Source organism: Sus scrofa, chromosome 11, assembly GCF_054392235.1.
Source record: "Sus scrofa isolate SSC_HxYL_T2T_F1_AM1 chromosome 11, Sscrofa_HxYL_maternal_Yorkshire_Landrace_v2.0, whole genome shotgun sequence".
In the NCBI taxonomy this organism is placed as follows: Eukaryota; Metazoa; Chordata; class Mammalia; order Artiodactyla; family Suidae; genus Sus; species Sus scrofa.
Window position 1 is genome coordinate 13152290 of NC_139393.1, and position 20096 is coordinate 13172385.

At 38.5% G+C, this 20096-nt stretch overlaps 1 protein-coding gene across 8 annotated transcripts in view; it reads right to left on the reverse strand.

Moving 5' to 3' along the window:
• The window catches only part of SPART (spartin), a 388960-nt gene that overhangs the window by 195049 nt on the left and 173815 nt on the right, over window positions 1–20096 (reverse strand). The window lies entirely within an intron of this gene.

Here is a 20096-nt window from a genome sequence, read left to right on the forward strand (position 1 = left end):
ACCTTAAAATGTTATTAAGATTTAGAAAGGTAGTGAATGGGAACACAGGCGTTCATTCTGTTGCTTTATTACTTATTAATTTGTTAATGATGTCTTCCCTCATATAGACCTTTGTGATATTGATATAGAAAAAGGTTTTAGGAGTTTCTGTCGTGGCTCAGCAGAGACGAATCTGACTGGCATCCATGAGGACGCAGGTTCTATCCCTGGCCTTGCTCAGTGGGTTAAGAATCTGGCCTTGCTGTGAGCTCTGGTGTAGGTTGCATATGCAGCTTGGATCCTATGTTGCTGTGGCTGTGCTATAGGCCGCCAGCTGCAGCTCCAATTTGACTGTAGCCTGGGAACCTCCATATTGCATAGGTGGGCCCTAAAAGACCAAAAAAAAAAAAAGGTTTTATTAATTTCTTCTATGAACTGATGTCTTATTCTTCCTTAAAGAACCCTCTCTATCTCAAGTTTATAAAAATTTGGGGGGAGATTTCTTTTTTTTTTTTTTTTTGTCTTTTTGCCATTTCTTGAGCTGCACCTGCGGCATATAGAGGTTCCCAGGTTAGGGGTCTAATTGGAGCCGTAGCCGCTGGCCTACACCACAGCCACAGCAACACGGGATCCGAGCCGCGACTGCAAACTACACCACAGTTCACGGCAACGCCGGATCCTTAACCCACTGAGCAAGGCCAGGGATCGAACCCGAAACCTCATGGTTCCTGGTCAGATTCGTTAACTGCTGAGCCACGACGGGAACTCCGAGATTTCTTTCAACAGTTAAAATATTTTCACATGTGGATTTGCTAATCCTTCTGTAATCGTATTTATTTATTTATTTATTTATTTATTATTATTTTTTTTTTTTTTGTCTTTTGTCTTTTTGTCTTTTGTTGTTGTTGTTATTGTTGTTGCTATTTCTTGGGCCGCTCCCGCAGCATATGGAGGTTCCCAGGCTAGGGGTCGAATCGGAGCTGTAGCCACCGGCCTACGCCAGAGCCACAGCAACGCGGGATCCAAGCCGCGTCTGCAACCTACACCACAGCTCACAGCAACGCCGGATCGTTAACCCACTGAGCAAGGGCAGGGACCGAACCCGCAACCTCATGGTTCCTAGTTGGATTCGTTAACCACTGCGCCACGACGGGAACTCCCTGTAATCGTATTTAAATATGATGTATTTAAGAGTATTTTCCTTATGAAAATCTAGTACTTCAATACTGTCAATTGAATGACTCATCCTTCTTTCATTGTTTTTATTATCACCTCTATTACATTTAAAGTCTTCACATATGATTAGGTCTGTTTCTGACCTTTCTAATCTCTTATTTTGACCTGTTTCTGCATTATTATCACACTATTTGAATACTATAGTTATGCAGTGAAATTGATATCTGGCAAGGCAAAACCCTCTCCTTGCTTGTTTTTTTCTTTTTTTTCTGATTTGTTTTGGCTATTCTTAGATATTTACTATTCCATATGGATTTTAGAATCAAATTAAAGTGCTATACAGATTTTCTGGAGTGATACCTATCATTTCTAAATCAACTTGTAGACAACCGATATCTTTATGACATCAAGTTTTTATATCTATAAACAAATATGTCACTCTATTTATTTAGGTGTTCTTATTTTCATCAATATAATAGTTTGAAGCACATTAAGTTATCCATACTAGAAAAGTTTTGAGTTACAAAAAAAAAGTTTCATATAGTTCAATCCAATAGTTTAACAATATTCCAGAAAGCTCTTATACATCTTTTGGTAGATCCACTTCTGTTATTTTTTTCCTTTGTTGGGAATAGGCGTTTTTTCTTGTTGTATATATTCTAATTGTTCACTAGGAGTGCTCTGATTTGGTTTTATTAATCTTATAGCCACCAATCTTCTGAACTATCTTGTTAATTTTAATAACTAGTTCATAGATAGAGAGCTTTTTTACTATACTCATTTTCTGGAAGCATTTTATAAAAGAGGAATAAGCATTTTTTGCAGCCTTTATAAAATTCACCCATAAAATCATCTGAGTGTAATTTCATAGGGGAAATTTTAAAACTCAAAGTTTTAAATGATTCAGGTTTTCTACTTTTTGAATCAGTTTTGATAATTTACATTTTTTTCTAAGTGTTTTTCGTTTTATTTGTTTATAGAATCGTTTACATTAATGTGTTTAAAATAGTCTCATAATTTTCACTATTATATCTGTAGCTGTTACTTTATTGTTCTAAATTGTTTAATTTTTCTCTATTGATCAGTCTTGGCAGAACTTTGACTAGTTTATGCTTTTGCAAAGAACTAGCTTTTATTATGTTATCTAATTTTCTTATTTTTGATTAAATGCATTTTGCTTTTGGTATTATAATTTATTAGATTTGATTCTTAATGTCTTTTAATTCATTGAGTTGAAAATAGGTTATTTCTTTTCAAGCCTTGTTGTTATCTAATAAATACATTTATATATAAAAATTTCCATTTAAGCACTGCTTTATCTGCATTCCATGAATCATTAATACTTATTTTTGTTACTGTTCACTACTAAATATTTCATATTTAACCCATAAATTAATTATTGGAGTTCTGAACATTCTTTTAAAAGTTGATATCTAATTTTAATATATTGTTAGAGAATGTGGTCTGAATGATACTGAGCATTCGCAGTTTGCTGAGCTTTCCTTTGGGATAGAGCTCTGATCAATTTTTGAAAATGTTTCAGGTCTTTTTGAGAAGAATGTGTAGCTATTTTTTAGGCACAGAGTTCTATATACTTATGACATTAAGAATGCTTATAGTGCTATTCAAATCTAACATATTTGGACTATATTTTTGTCTACTTAACCATTTATTTTCCAAGAAAAGCATGTTAAAATATTCTACAATTATTATTTATTTATTCACTTCTTTTGTGATTTCTTCAGTGTCTGCTTTACATGTTTTTTGGCTAAGTTATACAGGATTATAGCGTTTTCTTGGCAAGTTAGTCTTTTTATTAGCATGAAATGTCTTCCTTTGTCCCTTTTAAAGCAACTTGCTTTGAATTTTATTTGGACAAGTGTTTATTTCACTACATCAGGTTTCTTTGGTTAGCATTTCCCCATCATATATTTTTCAATCTTTAGTGTCATTTTGCTTCATAAAGCTGCACTTTTTTACTTATCAGTTTCAGAGTATTTTAGTTTGAATAGGTAAGTTTAACCCATTTGTATAGTTTTGATTACTGAAATGTTTGGACCCATTTCTATGATTTTACCTTTACTTTCACATTGACTCTGAGTTTTCTACATTTTTTTCTTACTTCCTCCAGCCAGGAAATTGTTGCAATCTAATAATTCATATTTTTTTCAATTATGAATAATTTTAAGCCTTTATCTCAGATATTTCCTTTTTGTTACATTTACTTTTATCATTTTATGGATTTCCAATTAAATACAACTTTTCCATCTATCCACCACCTGTTTTAACTTCTCTTCCATATTTTCCATCTCTTCTCTCTGCTATATTCTTCCATTCTATCTTGTTTGATTTTATCCTCAACTGTATTAAACCCACTGTTCCTCCTATCTCTTCTTTTTAAAAATTTTTATTGAGATTTTCAATATTTTCAAAGGTTTTCTTTTTTTAAAAAAAAACTTCCTGCTCTTGCTATATAACCTTTCTTTCTCATTGGAAGGATGCTAGCAGTTCTTTTTTAAAAATCTTTATGAGAAGTCTCAGTAGGCATATTTTAAAATTCTTTCTCGGAGTTCCCATCGTGGTGCAGTGGTTAATGAATCCGACTAGGAACCATGAGGTTGCGGGTTCGATCCCTGACCTTGCTCAGTGGGTTAAGGATCTGGCATTGCCATGAGCTGTGGTGTAGGTTGCAGACGCGGCTCAGATCCCGCGTTGCTGTGGCTCTGGTATAGGCTGGCGGCTACAGCTCTGATTACACCCCTAGCCTGGGAACCTCCATATGCCTCCAGAGCAGCCCTAGAAAAGGCAAAAAGACAAAAAAATAAAAAAAATAAAAAAATAAAAATAAAATTCTTTCTAACTTATTCAATATTGCTATCTCCTTAGGTATGAAGTCTCCCATTTGTTACATGAGTTGACTACCTCTCTTAATAATGCACTTCTTCATGTGTTTATTTTTTTTAATTTTATTGATTTTTATTTTTTTCCATTAGAGTTGGTTTACAGTGGTCTGTCAATTTTCTACTGTTCAGCAAAGTGACCCAGTCACACACACACACACACACACACACACACACACACACACACACATGTAATTCTTTTTTGCACACTATCCTCCATCATAAGTGACTAGATATAGTTCCCAGTGCTATACAGCAGGATCTCATTGCTTATCAACTCCAAATGCAAAAGCTTGCATCTATTAACCTGAGACTCCCAGTCCATCCTACTCCCTGCCCCCCTTGGCAACCACAAAAGTCTATTCTCCAAGTCCATGAGTTCCTTTTCTGTGGAAAGCTTCATTTATGCCATATATTAGATTCCAGATGTAAATTATATCATATGGTATTTGTCTTTCTCTTTTCGACTTACTTCACTTAGTATGAGGGTTTCTAGTTCCATCCATGTCACTGCAAATGGCATTATTTTGTTCTTTTTTATGGCTGAGTAGTATTCCATTGTGTATATATACCACATCTTCTTAATCCATTCATATATCATTGGACATTTAGGTCCATGTGTTTATTACTTTTGTCTGAGATCATATGTCACACAGGAACTCTTTTTTTCTCATGTAAAGTCCTCATTTCATGTGGTTTTTTTTTTTTTTTTCAGTTGCTTCAATAGGGTCTGCCAGGCTTAACAGAGACAAATCAGTCTTTAGTTGGAGGCTTGAAGGCTTTACCCATGTGAAGAGAACCAGTTAGGATGTCATGTGCATATACTGTCTTGGCAAAGGTATTCTCATGTCTCTCTTTTGATTCAAGATCACAAGAAAGTGGCACAATTGTGGCCATGTCCTGGGGTTTCAAATAAATTTAATTCAGGCCATTTCATTGTCAGGAGAGCTACCTGACACCTGGCTTCATTTTGGTTTCTTGCCACCAAGAGGCGTGGTCATCAGCCATTTCTTTGTGGGCCTTCTAACACTTAAATCCATTTTGTGCAGCCACCCCACTCTTTTCTGTGAGCCTCATGGTTTCAGTCTCTACTACGGCCTCTCGTATTCCTAAAACATGGAAATCCCCTACCACCCCTTTTGAACAGAGTTATTTTAAATTTATTCCATATATTTCATAAGTTGTATGTTTAAAAATTATATTTTAATATTGTTAAAACATATTTCATTGAAATTCCTATCCTCTGAGAGCAAAAAAGTGATGATTTTGTTGTTGCAAGCTCCTAAAAAACAAAACAAAAAGAAAGATCTGAAGAAGAATCACCTCTTTTTTTTTTTTTTTTTTTGCTTTTTAGGGATGTACCTGCAGCATATGGAGGTTCCTAGGCTAGGGCTGAACTGGAGCTGCAGCCAGGATAGGGTCGAATTGAAGCTACAGTCGGCGACCTACACCACAGTCACAGCAATGTGGGATCCAAGCTGTGTCTGCGACCTACACCACAGCTCATGGCAACGTCAGATTCTCAACACACTGAGCGAGGCCAGGGATCGAACCCACATCCTCATGGATCCTAGTCATTAACCACTGAGCCACTAAGGGAACTGCTGAAGAATCACTATTATAGTTTTGTTTTATGAAGAAATGTCATTTAAGAACAAGGCCATTTCTATCTCAAAAAAATAAGAACAGTATTTAATTTTTTACCCATGTTAGATAATTTGAATACATATTTTCATATTCTTTTCATTATTTCATTTCATTATTTGATCCTTAACCCACTGAGTGAGGCCAGGGGTCGAACACATGTCCTCATGGATCCTACTTGGTTGGGTTCGTTAACCATTGAGCCACGACAGGAACTCCCCGAATAAAAATCTTATGATTCATAAAGGATCTACAGATTAATCCTTATTTGTTCTACCGATTACTACTGGATTTCTGTCTATTTATGAGTTCCCAGATACAAAATGAGAGTCTAAAAATGATTTGGGAGCTTTCGTTTTTAATCTTTTTAGTGTCTGTAGATTCTGAAGTGGTAATTTGTCTTTCATTTCTGACATTGATGATTAACGTTTTCTCTTTTCTCTTGACTAGTCCAGCTAACAGATTGTCAAAATTAATCTTTTCAAAAAACTATTTTAATTTGTTAATTTTCTCTCTTGCCCATTTTCTACTTTTTAAAAAAGTTTTGCTCTTATCTTTATTACTTCCTTCTTATTTTTACTGTAATAAATTCTTCTCTTTCCAACTTCTTTTTTGTTTTTATTCATTTATTTATTTTAATATAATGATTTTTATTTTTTTCCATTATAGCTGGTTTACAGTGTTCTGTCGATTTTCTACTGTACAGCATGGTGACCCAGTCACACAAACATGTATACATTCTTTTTTCTCACATTATGAGGCTCCATCATAAGTGACTAGACATAGTTCCCAGTGCTACACAGCAGGATGTCATTGCTTATCCATTCCAAAGGCAATAGTCTTCATCTATTAACCCCAAGCTCCCAATCCATCCACTCCCTCCTCCTCCCCCTCCCACTTGGCAACCACAAGTCTATTCTCCAAGTCCATGAGTTTCTTTTGTGGAAAGGTTCATTAGTGCCGTCTATTAGATTTCAGATACAAGTGATATCATATGGTTATTTGTCTTTCTAACTTCTTAAGATGGAATCTTAGGTGACTGATTTTATCATTTTTTTCTTAAAATATTTTTTTTGTGTGTGTGTGTCTTTTTGCCTTTTCTAGGGCCGCTCCGGCAGCATATGGAGGGTCCCAGGCTAGGGGTCGAATCCGAGCTGTAGCCGCTGGCCTACGCTAGAGCCACAGCAACGCGGGATCTGAGCCGCATCTGTAACCTACACCAAAGCTCATGGCAATGCCGGATCCTTAACCCACTGAGCAAGGTCAGGGATTGTACCCGCAACCTCATGGTTCCTAGTCGGATTCGTTAACCACTGTGCCACAACGGGAACTCCTAAAATATGTCTCTTTTTTTTGTCTTTTGTTGTTGTTGTTGTTGTTGTTGCTATTTCTTGGGCCGCTCCCGCGGCATATGGAGGTTCCCAGGCTAGGGGTCGAATCGGAGCTGTAGCCACCGGCCTACCCAGAGCCACAGCAACGCGGGATCCGAGCCGCATCTGCAACCTACACCACAGCTCACGGCAACGCCAGATCGTTAACCCACTGAGCAAGGGCAGGGACCGAACCCGCAACCTCATGGTTCCTAGTCGGATTCGTTAACCACTGCGCCACGAAGGGAACTCCTAAAATATGTCTTAAAACTACACTTTACTCACTGCTTTAGTTGCATTCCTCAGATTTTGATAGGCTGTGTTATCATTATCATTGAATTAAAAATATTTTCTAATTTCTCTTATATTTCTTTTTTGATCTATGGGTAATTTAATAATAAAGGTTTTAATTTCCAAATATTTGTGATTTCCTCTGAAATAAGATTATTATTACTGATTTATTTCTGATTTGTTTCAGACAACATACCTTTATGATTTCAATTCTTTTAAACTTATTGGAACTTGGTTTATGATAGGCCCGACAAATAGTCTTGAAGAATGTACTATGCATTTGAACAGAAGTATGTTTGGCAGTTCAACAAATGGTATTCTATAAATTTTGATTAGATCATGGGGATTAATAGGGTTTTTAAAATCATCTATGTCTACTAATTTTTTGAAGTCCGATATTGAATTAATTGGTAAGAAAGGAGTCCTAAATATAATGTTATGTGGAATGGTCTATCTTTCCCTTTATTCTGTCCATTTTTGCTTCACATACTGTGAAAATCCCGTATACATTACAGTTATGTCTACCTAATGATTTAGAACTTTTCTCTTTTATCTCCGCTGGTATTCTTTGCCTCAAAGTTTATTTGATCTGATATGAATTTAGCCACTCCAACTTTCTTATTGCTTACTGGGTGCATGGTATATCTTTTCTTATCCATCTATTTTCAACCTAACAGTGTCTTTCTAATTAAAGCACTTCTCTTATGAACAGCATATATTAGAGTCTTGCTTCTGTCCATACTGACAATCTCTGCCTTTTAAGTGTAGTGTTTTATTTAAAATATAAAAAAAAAAAAAATTTTTTGGGTCACACCCATGGCATGTGGAAATTCCCAGGCCAGGGACTGTAACTGCACCACATCAATGACAACACCAAATCCTTAACTGCTAGGCCCACCAGGGAACTCTATTTGCAGTATTTTAGATCACTAGCATTTAATATAATTACTGATATGGTTGGATTTAGGTCTACTGGTTGATTATTGTTTTCTTTCCTTTTTTCTTTTTCTTTTTTTATCTTTTTAGGGCCACACCCGTGGCATATGGAGGTTCCCAGGCTAGGGGTTGAATTGGAATTATAGCTGCTGACCTACGCCATGGCCACAGCGACGTGGGATCCGAGCTGCATCTGTGACCTACCACAGCTCATGGCAACACAGGACCCTCAACCCACTGAGCGAGGCCAGGGATCGAACCTGTGTCCTCAGGGATGCCAGTCTGATTCATTTCTGCTGAGCTGTGACAGGAACTCTTATTATTGTTTTCTTATTTTGTCCCTCCTGTTTTTTGTTGTTGTTGTTCTTCTTCTTCTTCTAGTCTCCTTTCCCTGCCTTCTTCTGGATTAATTAAGTATTTTCTAGTATTTCTACAATAGACTAAATGTGTTTCCCAAATATTCATATGTTGAATCCTTAATCTCCAGTGTAATAGTGTTTGGACATGGGGCCTTTAGAAGGTTATTAGGTCATGAGGGTGGAGCCCTCATGATGGGGTTAGTGTCCTTATAAGAAGAGACGCTAAAGAGGTGATCTCCCTCTTAGCCAAGACAGGTGGGGGCTTTTGTTTTTTGGGGTTTTCTTTTTTGGCTACACCTGAAGCATGTAGAAGGTCCCTGGCCAGAGATTCAACCTGCGCCACAGCAGTGATCTGAGCCACTACAGTGACAATGTCAGATCCTTAATTTGCTGAGGCACAAGAGAACTCAGAAGACAGCTGTTTGCAGACAATAAAGAGGGCTCTCACCAGACCCAAATATGCTGATACCTTGATCTTGGATTTCCCAGTCTCCAGACTATAAGAAATAAATATTTCTTGTTTAAATCACCAAATCCATGGTATTTTAGTGGCCTGGACTAAGACAATACTATAACTTATCTATTAGATTTTTTTTTGTTTGTTTTGTCTTTTGTCTTTTTGTTGTTGTTGTTGTTGTTGCTATTTCTTGGGCCGCTCCCACGGCATATGGAGGTTCCCAGGCTAGGGGTTTAATCGGAGCTGTAGCCACTGGCCTACGCCAGAGCCACAGCAACTCGGGATCCAAGCCGCGTCTGCAACCTACACCACAGCTCACGGCAACGCCAGACCGTTAACCCACTGAGCAAGGGCAGGGACCGAACCCGCAACCTCATGGTTCCTAGTCGGATTCGTTAACCACTGCGCCGCGACGGGAACTCCTTTCTATTAGATTTTTAACTGTACCTCTTTGACTCTTTCAATTATTTTTTCTAGGGACTACAAATATGTACCTAACTTTTCATAGTGTACTAAGAGTTAACATGGATCCATTTTCTATAATATGTAGAAATTCTGCACCTAGATGGGGTCCTTACTCTCCCCATCACCAGATGCCTTTTATGTCAATTGTCATATCCATCACATCCACACAGAGTAAACACCCCATAAGACGTTGCTATAATTTTTGTTTTAAACATTCATTTTTAGAGAATTTAATAAAAAAATAGTCATTTATATTTATTTAGATATTTTCAATTTCTAATATTCTCTATTCAATTTTAAATATCCAGATTTACTTCTGGTAAATATATAGTGTTCACGTTCTGAACAGCTGTGACCCGTGAATTGTTCACAGCAAAGCAGACTGCCTCTCCTCTACCTTCTGGTGGGGCAATGGGCAGTGGGAGCCATAAGGACATGGGGGTGAAAAGAGGGCTAGGGGGTGTCCTATCTGTGGCTTAGGTATCATAAATTCTGAACTATGATCATGGGAGTTTGGCAATTTTCTTTCAGTTTATAATGAAGTATTAACTCTACTAGGTATAGCTGATTTTTTAAAAATTGTTTTAAACTTGGACTCTATTAATTTTTAAGTTCTGAAACAAAAAGAAAAAAATTCAGGCCCCTAACATGTTCCAGTTTTCTTATCCCGAAGCCTATCATTATTCTATATTATGAGTGTTTGTGTAGGAGAGGAGAAAAAAATAGGTTATAGTTATCTCACATTTTTTCCTTATAAACTTTAATTAGAAAGGTTTCATGGTAATGATCTCAGCTTACCTAATCCATTTCTTCCTTATAAAACTTTTAAACTTCACAGTCAGGAATGGCTTTTATCTGTTGCACAAATAAAATCAAAATAAAAATGCAGATTGAACTATCCGCTACTTAATACCAGTAATCCAGCAGTGCAGAGCAGCAGGTGAATAATGATAGAGGCCCAGAACTGGCAGAAGAGGATAAACAAGCTGCATGTAGTTCACCAAACTTCCCAGGACTCTTGAAAACAAATCAATTCACCCTATCAAATATTTTCTTGAGGGCCTACTTTCTTCAAGTCACAAAGAAATTCAAAAAATATTCTGTTTTACTGCATCTAAAGACTGATGCTACAGCATCATCTAGTAGCATCTTGGAGGTATAATGACATGATGTTTCCACCCCGTACATGAATAATCTGCGGATGTTTTAAAATATAGTGCATTAATATAAAATTTGTATTGCGGCTAAGAGATCAGAATATGATTGCCAGCGAAAAGATAGTTTGTTGCTCACAGTTCTCAAGAGAGGAGGGTATGCCAGGCCATGGGAGGCCACATGGGGAAGTACCAGGGTCAATCAAGAGACGGAAGAGAGGGAGGAGGAGGGCAAGAGGCTTTATTGTGGTTTCCATGGAAGGAACAAGTAGTCAGGATAACAGGCTCAAGATTGCCTAGTGTGAGTAATTTTAATAGGCTATGGGGCATAGAGGCTTCCCTTCTTGTCTGGTACCTGACCTGGGGTGAGTAGGGCAGTGGGATAAGGTTCCAGAGAGTGAGATTCCCAGTAAAGGAGATGGTTGGACTGTGGGCTCTGGGTTGGTTGGTTTGCACTTGAAAAGCATACTTGAAAGCCAGTTGTTTACTGTCCCTAGTAATTGTCTCATCCTGGAAGGCCAGCCCTCCAGGGTCAACAAGGCCCCAGATGTGAAAGGCATCAGAATATAGAAAACAGAAGACATGGTTAATATCCATCATCCCACTCATCTCTGTGCCATTTTGGATTCAGTCAGTTTCGAAGCACAAGCTTGATGTCCACATTTTAGCATGTGCACTATTTGCTCAGCCCTTGGGGTCTCAGAGACGGCAATGCAAACAATGGAAGCTTTCTGTTGACTTAAGAAGCTAGATAAAACAACAGCAGTTCTGCAACAAAAGTAAATTCTCTATTTCCATGACGACACATTTGCCCTAGAGAGTAGAAGTTGCATAAAACAGAAATATCATTGATATGAGTGTTTGAGAAAACCTCAGAAAGCCACAATAACACACAGCAGAAAAGAGGTGAAAATTTTCACATTACCATTTGCTTCCAATATCAAGAGCAGCTACATCTTCTCACCATCAAATTATAATAAGATCATAAGTATTTCAAGACATACTGGAAATACTAACCTAAGGATTCTCATGACCCAGAGTAGATACATTAGACGAGAAAGAACCTTAACTAGCAAGAGATAAGCTTAGCAATTCTCCTTTCTCTTCTGACCCAAATACATTTCACGCAAGTCACACAAACTATTTGCAAGAGCACTGACTGAACCCCTGACTAGTGGGGCAGAGAGTGGGGTGGGGTTGGGGTCAGGTGGTGGAAGCCTTGCCTCATTAGTAGTCAGGCCCTCAGGGCAGAGTCCCCACAACATATTAAGCTCTGGTCGAAGGGCCAGGCTTCAGGAGTCTCAAGTATCTTGCCATTTTGTTCACACTTTTATTTGACAAGAGATATAGAAAAGAGCTGAGATTTGGAAGAGAAGTGGTGCTGGGGACCCTTCCCCTAAGGAGGCAGGTAAACTTAAGAGAGCTGACAGGTGACCACTGGCTTTTGGAAATCCATGACTGACAGGCTTATGAACGCCAACCTGATCCAAATGTGGCTCCGGTAACTGTGGTTACATAGTTAGGAGAAATGCAAAAATGAAATACTGTGACTAGACAAACCAGGCTGCTCTCTTTTCAAATGAGAAAGAGAATTGTACATTTCCTGTGCTTTGCAACATCACAGTGATGGACTGCTCCTGGGGGACCAAAAGGTGGAAAATGTGACCTATTGGGGAGGTTGGGAACAGGGCTCCTCCCTTCTCTCAGTGATGTGTACAGATCCAAACAGTGGGGAAACTGGTCTAAACAGACACAGAGTTGGCTGATTTCCTTCCTATTTGCTAATTTTCCCCAAATCTGCAGAATGCTATCATTTCCATCATGTGGCGGGAGTAAAGGCTATTAGAGGTTAAAAAGAGACTCAAGGTCAAGTACCCAACAAGAAAGTGAAAAAGGTCTTATATCATATCACAGATTCTTTTCACGACACCCTCATTGTCTTTTGGGCTATCAATCAGCCTATTAGAAGCTTCATTCCACTAGAAAACCCAGGATAGTGTCTACTGAGGTATTTAACATATAAGCAAGCATACTGAAAAAAATCTTCGAATTTATGGAATATGTCTATGAGTCTCTTTCCCATAGACAGAAAACAAAACTTACGGTTAGCTGAGGGGAATGGGAGTGGAGGGAAAAATTAGGAGTTTGGGATTAACATACACACTCTACTATATCTAAAATAGATAATCAACAAGGACCTACTGTATAGCACAAGTAACTATTCTCAATATTTTGTAATAGCCTCTAAGGGAAAAGACTGAGAAAAAAATAGATACATATGCATGTGTAACGATATCACTTTGCTGCACACTTGAAACTAACACAACACTGTAAACCAACTGTACTTCAATTAAAAAAAGATACACATACCAAAAAAAGAATTTATGGAATAATTTTTATATTGGTGAAAGGACGGAACTTAAGAAAGAAACATTTAGCCAGAATACGGAAGTTTGGTAACAGAGGATTAAAAATATAGAATGAAAACTAAGAAGCTATTTAAATAAAGGTTCTCTTTAAAATAACACTGTGACAATAATTATTTAGCTTTAAATTTTCTTTCCAACACAATTCTCTACTGTTCCCTTTCTATACATTTTACAAAAAGCAAGAAAATTCTCAGTGAAGTCAATTACTGAACATAAAGTTGATCAGCTCTTTTTCTCTGGTCTTAAAATACAGTGGGCAGAACCGCAAAATACACAGTTGAGATTTTTTAAATCTGAGTTCACAAATTCCTTTTGGATGTTTCCTTTCTTCTAATCTCTCCTTACGTTTCAGCCACAAAGATATTCTTTTTGCAATATCTTCATTACTCTCAAGAATCTAGAAATTCTTGTGGCTAAGAAAAATCCACACATCCCATCGTAAATGGAAGGGGGAGGTGTGAGTGCTGGGCCAGAGAACAAATTTTGAAATGCAGATCACAACCCACCTCTTCCACTCACCCAGCCTCCTCCAGCCCCATCACAGACAAGCACCCCTGCTTTCTTAGGCCATAATTTGAAATTCTACTAGAAAAGCAACATAGGACTTCGAAATGTTTTCCACACTTTCTCTGACTTTTAACCCACAATTTTTGAGAATTTAATTCTGATGAGGCTAATACAAGGACAAAAAAAGATTATGGTAGAACACATCCAAGAAATAGGTTTTGCAGAATGAGATCTCAGAGTTCACATGGCTAAATTCTTTATAGTCATTTTGTTTATTTAAAAATTTTCCAAAATGGGCATATTTATTTGTCTTACGTCTAAAAGTATCCTAAAATTTCAAAGTTTTAAACATTCACATTAGCATTCCCATCATCCTGAGATTGGTTGCAGTGAAACCCTGGTAAAATCTAGACAGTAAACAAAAATGCTAGAACAGAGTGCGTATTCAAACCCAGATAAAATTTGTTATGGTTCCAAAACGCATTATTTAAGCTCTTAAAAAAATTCTCATTTCGTTATTTGCAGCTGGTCCTTATAGAATTCAGAATCTGAAGAAAAGTTGGTAAATTAAGGCGTCCAAAAAGGGGTCCTTAAAAACATATGGTTAAAATTAGGGGGAGGAAGTACACACTCAATGTCAAGGGAGATGTTCTAGCATCGTTCGATTAGAATCACTTAGCAGGATGGTTAGAGGCTTGTAGCTAGACAAGGTCTCCAGACAGCATGTTACAAGGAATCACGCTCTTCTGGCACAGCCAAGGACCAGATGATCTGTTAGGTCTTCCTATCATTTAACTTCTCCAATACCATGATGTGCAGGTTGTCAAATCCTTATATGAATTTCTGGGCATTGAAAGATATTCTGAAGGAAGAAGGAAAAAGAAGAGCTCATTGATCTTAAGAAAATTCACGTCTGCACCAAACTGCACTTCAATCCTGAAGCAATTTCTAGCTTTCTGCCCAAATGAATTAGGTTTTAGTCATATCCACAAACTCTCTGAAGAGGCTGGGGATTACAGTGGTTTAGGTTCCTTTGGGATTACTGAGAGCTGAAACACATTGGAAGAAAAGGGAGATGAAAAGGTAGGGAAGAGAGTCCTTGGCCAGCACAGCCCCTTGAGGTCTGACTCAGGCAGGTGATGAAATTGTAGATTGACTGTAAATTAATTTCACATGATCCCATATGAAGGTCTTGATCTCATGTGTCCACGTCCCCGCAGTTAAGGAAGTCATCATTTTTTGAAAAACTGTTTATGGCAAATCAAGAGTAATCCAAATACATTTTCAAATTCCATAAATAGAAGTAATCAGATTTGCCCTAATGCCCCAACTCATTTGGGATTCTCTAAGAAGATGAAGCCCTTATCCATTTCAGGGCTGGACCTTGGCTTTCTGTCTCACTGAAAATCCTCTTGCAATAAACCCTCCAAAAATCACCATTCCTTCTAAAATTCAGTACTTCAGTTTATTCTTCTAAGGTCATCAGGCTATCAGTAAACTCTTCAACTGTCTCAACACGTAGCTTTGGAAAATCAGTTTGAAATCACCCATCACCACTGATTATGAGGGAATCCTGGATGGGGCCTGGCCTGATCCCAAGTCAGCATCAGAGCTGTAGGGGTCAGGTCAGGCCAATGACCCTGCAGACTCTAATCTCAGAGGGTTATTTCTTTCCAGCCAATTCTATAGACATTAATTTGGACAGATCTGGCATTTCCTCCTCTCTATTTTCTAAAAAGACTTTTGGGATTTAAAGGTGAACAGGGTTAAATTCTTAACGTGTATTGGAATAATACCAAGAAGACAGCTAAATGCATGGTCCCAAACTGAGGTCTTGTTCCAAGGGCATACTTTTAAGACAACGACATATATGTTTCAGACCTTTTCCCGTGCCTCTATAGTAAGGGTAAATGAAACCTCTGAAATTACACTTAGAATCTGCACATATTGACTATGTGCAATTTTCATCAGAAATTCAAAAAGATCTCTGGCCTGGAAAAGGGTTAAGAACCACTATTCTGCAGGAACATTTGCTTCCCAAACAAATATGACATCATTTAATAATTCAATTCTGCAAATAACTGAGTCATCTCTTTGCCAGATACTCTGCTATATAGTAGAGGTACAAACATAAATATGGAACTGAGGGTAGTGTCCTTTAGGAAACTCCTACTGTGTGTCACTCCCAGACCTACGGACTTGCTCATAGATCTCCTTTAACGCACACAGAGGTCTTAGGGACTCATTATAATCAGAAGACATTTACAGATACACAGGTCACCTGCCCAAAGTCACAAATTATAAAGAGGTGGAGTGAAGATTCAAAATTAAGTTGATATGAATCATCCTTGTTTTGCTTATATCATGCTACCTCCCTGATGACATAGTACAAAGTAGAATAAATGGCTTAAGTGCTGAATCAATACAAACAAAAGGGCTCTATTTTGTCATCCCCCACCCCCTACCCCGCCTTCTATCTCGGCCTTCCCCATCCTAACTAACCATCATACATTTCCCCTGGAGGAAGGCAACAGTGTTTTTACGTGATTTCTCTGCTTCCACCCTTGGGGCACCTAGTGTAATTCTCTACTCAGCAACTAGGTTGATCTCTCTCTAACGTATTAATTCTTGAGCTTAAAATGTGCATTCCTACTGAGAATAGCCGTGATCATTTACTGCAGGCGGTACCACCCTTAGAACCTGGGCAAGTGGGGCTCCTTAGAGGTCCCTACACTTTGGGGTACTTCCTTGAAATTTTCTAAGAACCTGCCAAGTCCCTGAGACAAGCAGGTACCAAGAGAGATGTCAAAGCAGGGCACGCCAGCCCAGATGGGGACCTGAGTGGATGCCGGTCCCTGTTTCTCCCCCTTGAGGGCACTTCCCAACATGCCCTATAAGATTGTTCTGGACTGGGAACGGTCCAGTTCCAGGAGACGGGAGGCTGTGACTGGATGGCTCCCGCTGACCAGTATGGTTATTTCCTTTGAGAGTTCTTGCAAGATTGAGCTGCCAAAATGGTTCTAGTATGATGATGCTGGGTGACGCTCATGTGTGACACAGGACAGGTGTAGGGCTCCTGTATCGTTTCCTGCAGCTGCTATTATGAATGATCACAAATTTAGTAGCTTAAAACAATACCCATTTATTATCTTGTAGTTCTAGAGGTCAGCGGTCTAAAATGGGTACACAGGGCTACATTGCTTCTGGAAACTAGCAGAGAATCTGTTTCCCTGCTTTTTCCAGTTTTCGGAGACTGCCTATATGACTGGACCTGCGGTCTTTTCCTCCATCTTTAAAGCCAGTAGTGAAGCATCTTTTCTCCTCTTTTTCTTCTCCCTCCCTTTCAGGTACCTTTGTGATTATATGAGGCCCGGTCATATAATTCAGGGTCTCTACAGCTCAATATCCTTAAATTACATCTGCAGAGTCACTTTTGCTGTATGAAGTAACATAGACACAGGTTCTGGAAATTAGGATGTGGACGTCTTTGGAGGGCCATAGTTCAGTACTGGACCACCTATGGTACACTGCTCATCTTTGGGCTTGGTCTGGGTTTGGGGAAGGGGGTCAGCCTTGCCTGTCTATGCACCCACTGAGGCGCTGCCTCTGGTCTATAGCGCCTGAGAGCAATGATGGAGGTGGCAGGCTCCTTTGTCCTGCCAATGACTCTGAAGATGAGAGCTTAGTCACCAACCTCCAGCCTCACTGCTGAACATAAACTACTTGTTGTGAGCCACACGGGAAGTCCAATACACGAACTACTTGAATATGCTCTGACAGCTATATTACGAAAATCCCCTAGGATGCATCACTGAACCAGACAATTTTGAAATCTACCAGATCCACCCCCTCAAACCCTAAAAATAATAATTCTTAGTGGATTCAATACCTAAATGTGACAAGCAAAATTATAAAGCATTTTAGAAGGGAATATAAGAAATATTTTCATGTCTTTGAGATAAGAAGGGATTTTTGAGATACCGAAAATCACTTGCAATAAAAGCGTGCTCAATTTGACAATATAACATTTCTTGATTGAGATACAATAAAAAGAGTGAAAAGATAAACCACAGAGTAGAAGATATTTGCAGCACACATGATAGATGAAGGATTAGTATTCAGAATATATAAAGAACTCCTATATTAAAAAGACAGACAATGCAATTTTTCAATATGTAAATTTTTTGAATGGACTCTTCACAGGAAAGGAAACTCAACAGCCATTTACATGAGAGTGAACTCATTTCATTAGTAATCAGGGAAATGCAAAGTCCTACCATAAGGAGACACCAAAATATACTCATTAAAACTAGTAAATATCAAACATCTGAAAGTACTTGATGTAATGTGTTGGTGTTATGTGGATGTGGAACATCAGATACTTTTGTTTGTTTGTTTGTTTGTTTTAGGGCTGCACCTGGGGCATATGGAGGTTTCCAGGCTAGGAAAGGTCCAATTGGACCTACAGCTACTGGCCTATGTCACAGCCACAGCGACGCCAGATCCGAGCCGTGTCTGTGAACTACACCTCAGCTCACGGCAACACCGGATCCTTAACCCACTGAGTGAGGCTAGGGATCGAACCTGCAACTTCATGGTTCCTAGTCAGATTTGTTTCCACTGCACCATGATGGGAACTCCAGATACTGTCATCTACTTCTGGTAGGGAGGTAAACTGGAACTACCACTTTGGAAAACACAGTGTTGTTATCCAGTAAGTTGGAAGATACATATACCATATAACCCAGTTATTCCATGTTAGGTTTATTCTCTGGAGATACATGTGTGTATGTATAAGAGAATATATACATATGTGTGTGTTCACAGCAGCATAGTTTGTAATTTCGCCAAACTGTTAACAACCCGAATATCCATTTATAGTAAGATAAATATATAATAATATATACAGTGGAATACCATACAACAGTGAAAATCAATAAACCCAATGCTCACTCATTCCATTCAACATTTATTGAACTTCTTTATTCTAGGAACTGAGCCAGAAAATCAAAATAAATTAAGACAAACTTTCCCTTAGCATAACTCACAGGAAAACAAAAAACCAGGTAAACTAATATTGACAGTTCGGTGTCATATTACTGAAACACTACACTCAAAAAAGAATGCTTTACAGATATCTCACAGCGTCTTTTCCTCCCTCTTTTAGCTAGGAAAAAAAACGCATCTCTTTTCTCCTCACTCTTCTCTTTGAAATTAAAACAGAATCAAGACGAGTATATATAATATATTGGAAAAAGAAAATGGCAATTTATTATACCAAGAGCGAATCTGAATGACTCAAATCCCACTGGACTACAGAGTAATTTCCATGTTGTCTTATGATTAGACATAGCCATGCCTCTCTGGAGCAACTGCTTGCCGTTTAATCTTACGGGCTCTGTGAATTGTGAAACTCATCCAGTCTCTTTTATGAATTGGCTTCTAGATGATGAGAATCAAATTCGTGTCCACCCCAGAAGCACAGACGATGCATTGTTTACGTCACATTCCTGACCTCTGCTCTTCCCTTTTCCTTTTCATCTGCTTCTAACGTACCATCTTGTATCCATTATGTACAGTTTCTGTATAAAAGCAAGAACAAATCCTTTCTGTGAACAAGCTAGGGAATGATGAATACGTAGACTGGGATGGAGTAGGTTCGGGTAAAACGGAGTAGGATATTGCCTCATCCTCCTTTAAGAACAGCAAGAGTTTTTAGAGAGGAGCCTAGGTTATTCATCTTTACCCCTCAGCGTAATGCCACGAACAGAGTAGGTGTTTTAGTCAGCTTTCAGCTTTCCTTAGACTGTGCTCCAAGATATATAAGCTCAAAATCACAATAATTTACAACAACAAATATTTATTCCTTGTTCACATTATATGCGGTTTGCAGGTCAGCTGGGCTTTGCTGGGCTTGGTACCACCTATTTCTCAGCCTGGAATCTAGGCTGAAGGAGAAGCCATTATCCAAGACCCATTACTAGGGGCCAGATGGAGCTATACCATGCGATGGCACTTAAAGCTTCTGCTCAGCCATAGCAAAGGTCACGCCTAGTCATTCCCATGGGCCAAAGCATGTCAGGAGAGGGTAATTGTCAACTGTGAATATTCAATAAACATTTGCTACTTGAGTATTGCAATCATCGTGGTGATAATTTAGCTACAATACACGGTAACGTTCCTGTGCTATGAACAACTGCTCTCAGGTAAACAACCCCCCACCAGCCTCCCCCCACCTCCAAATTTGCCTCACAGAAGATTAGTTGTAGAAGAGGGATGATTCTGAACAACTGGAACCAAGAATTTCCTCTACGCCCTCATAGTTCAATGAGCAGCGCCCATCAAAATGAGACAGGAGAGTTCACAGGCTGATTAATTCTTAATCTGTAGAACAAACTTCGCTGTGCATAAGAATCGCCTAGGGAGCTT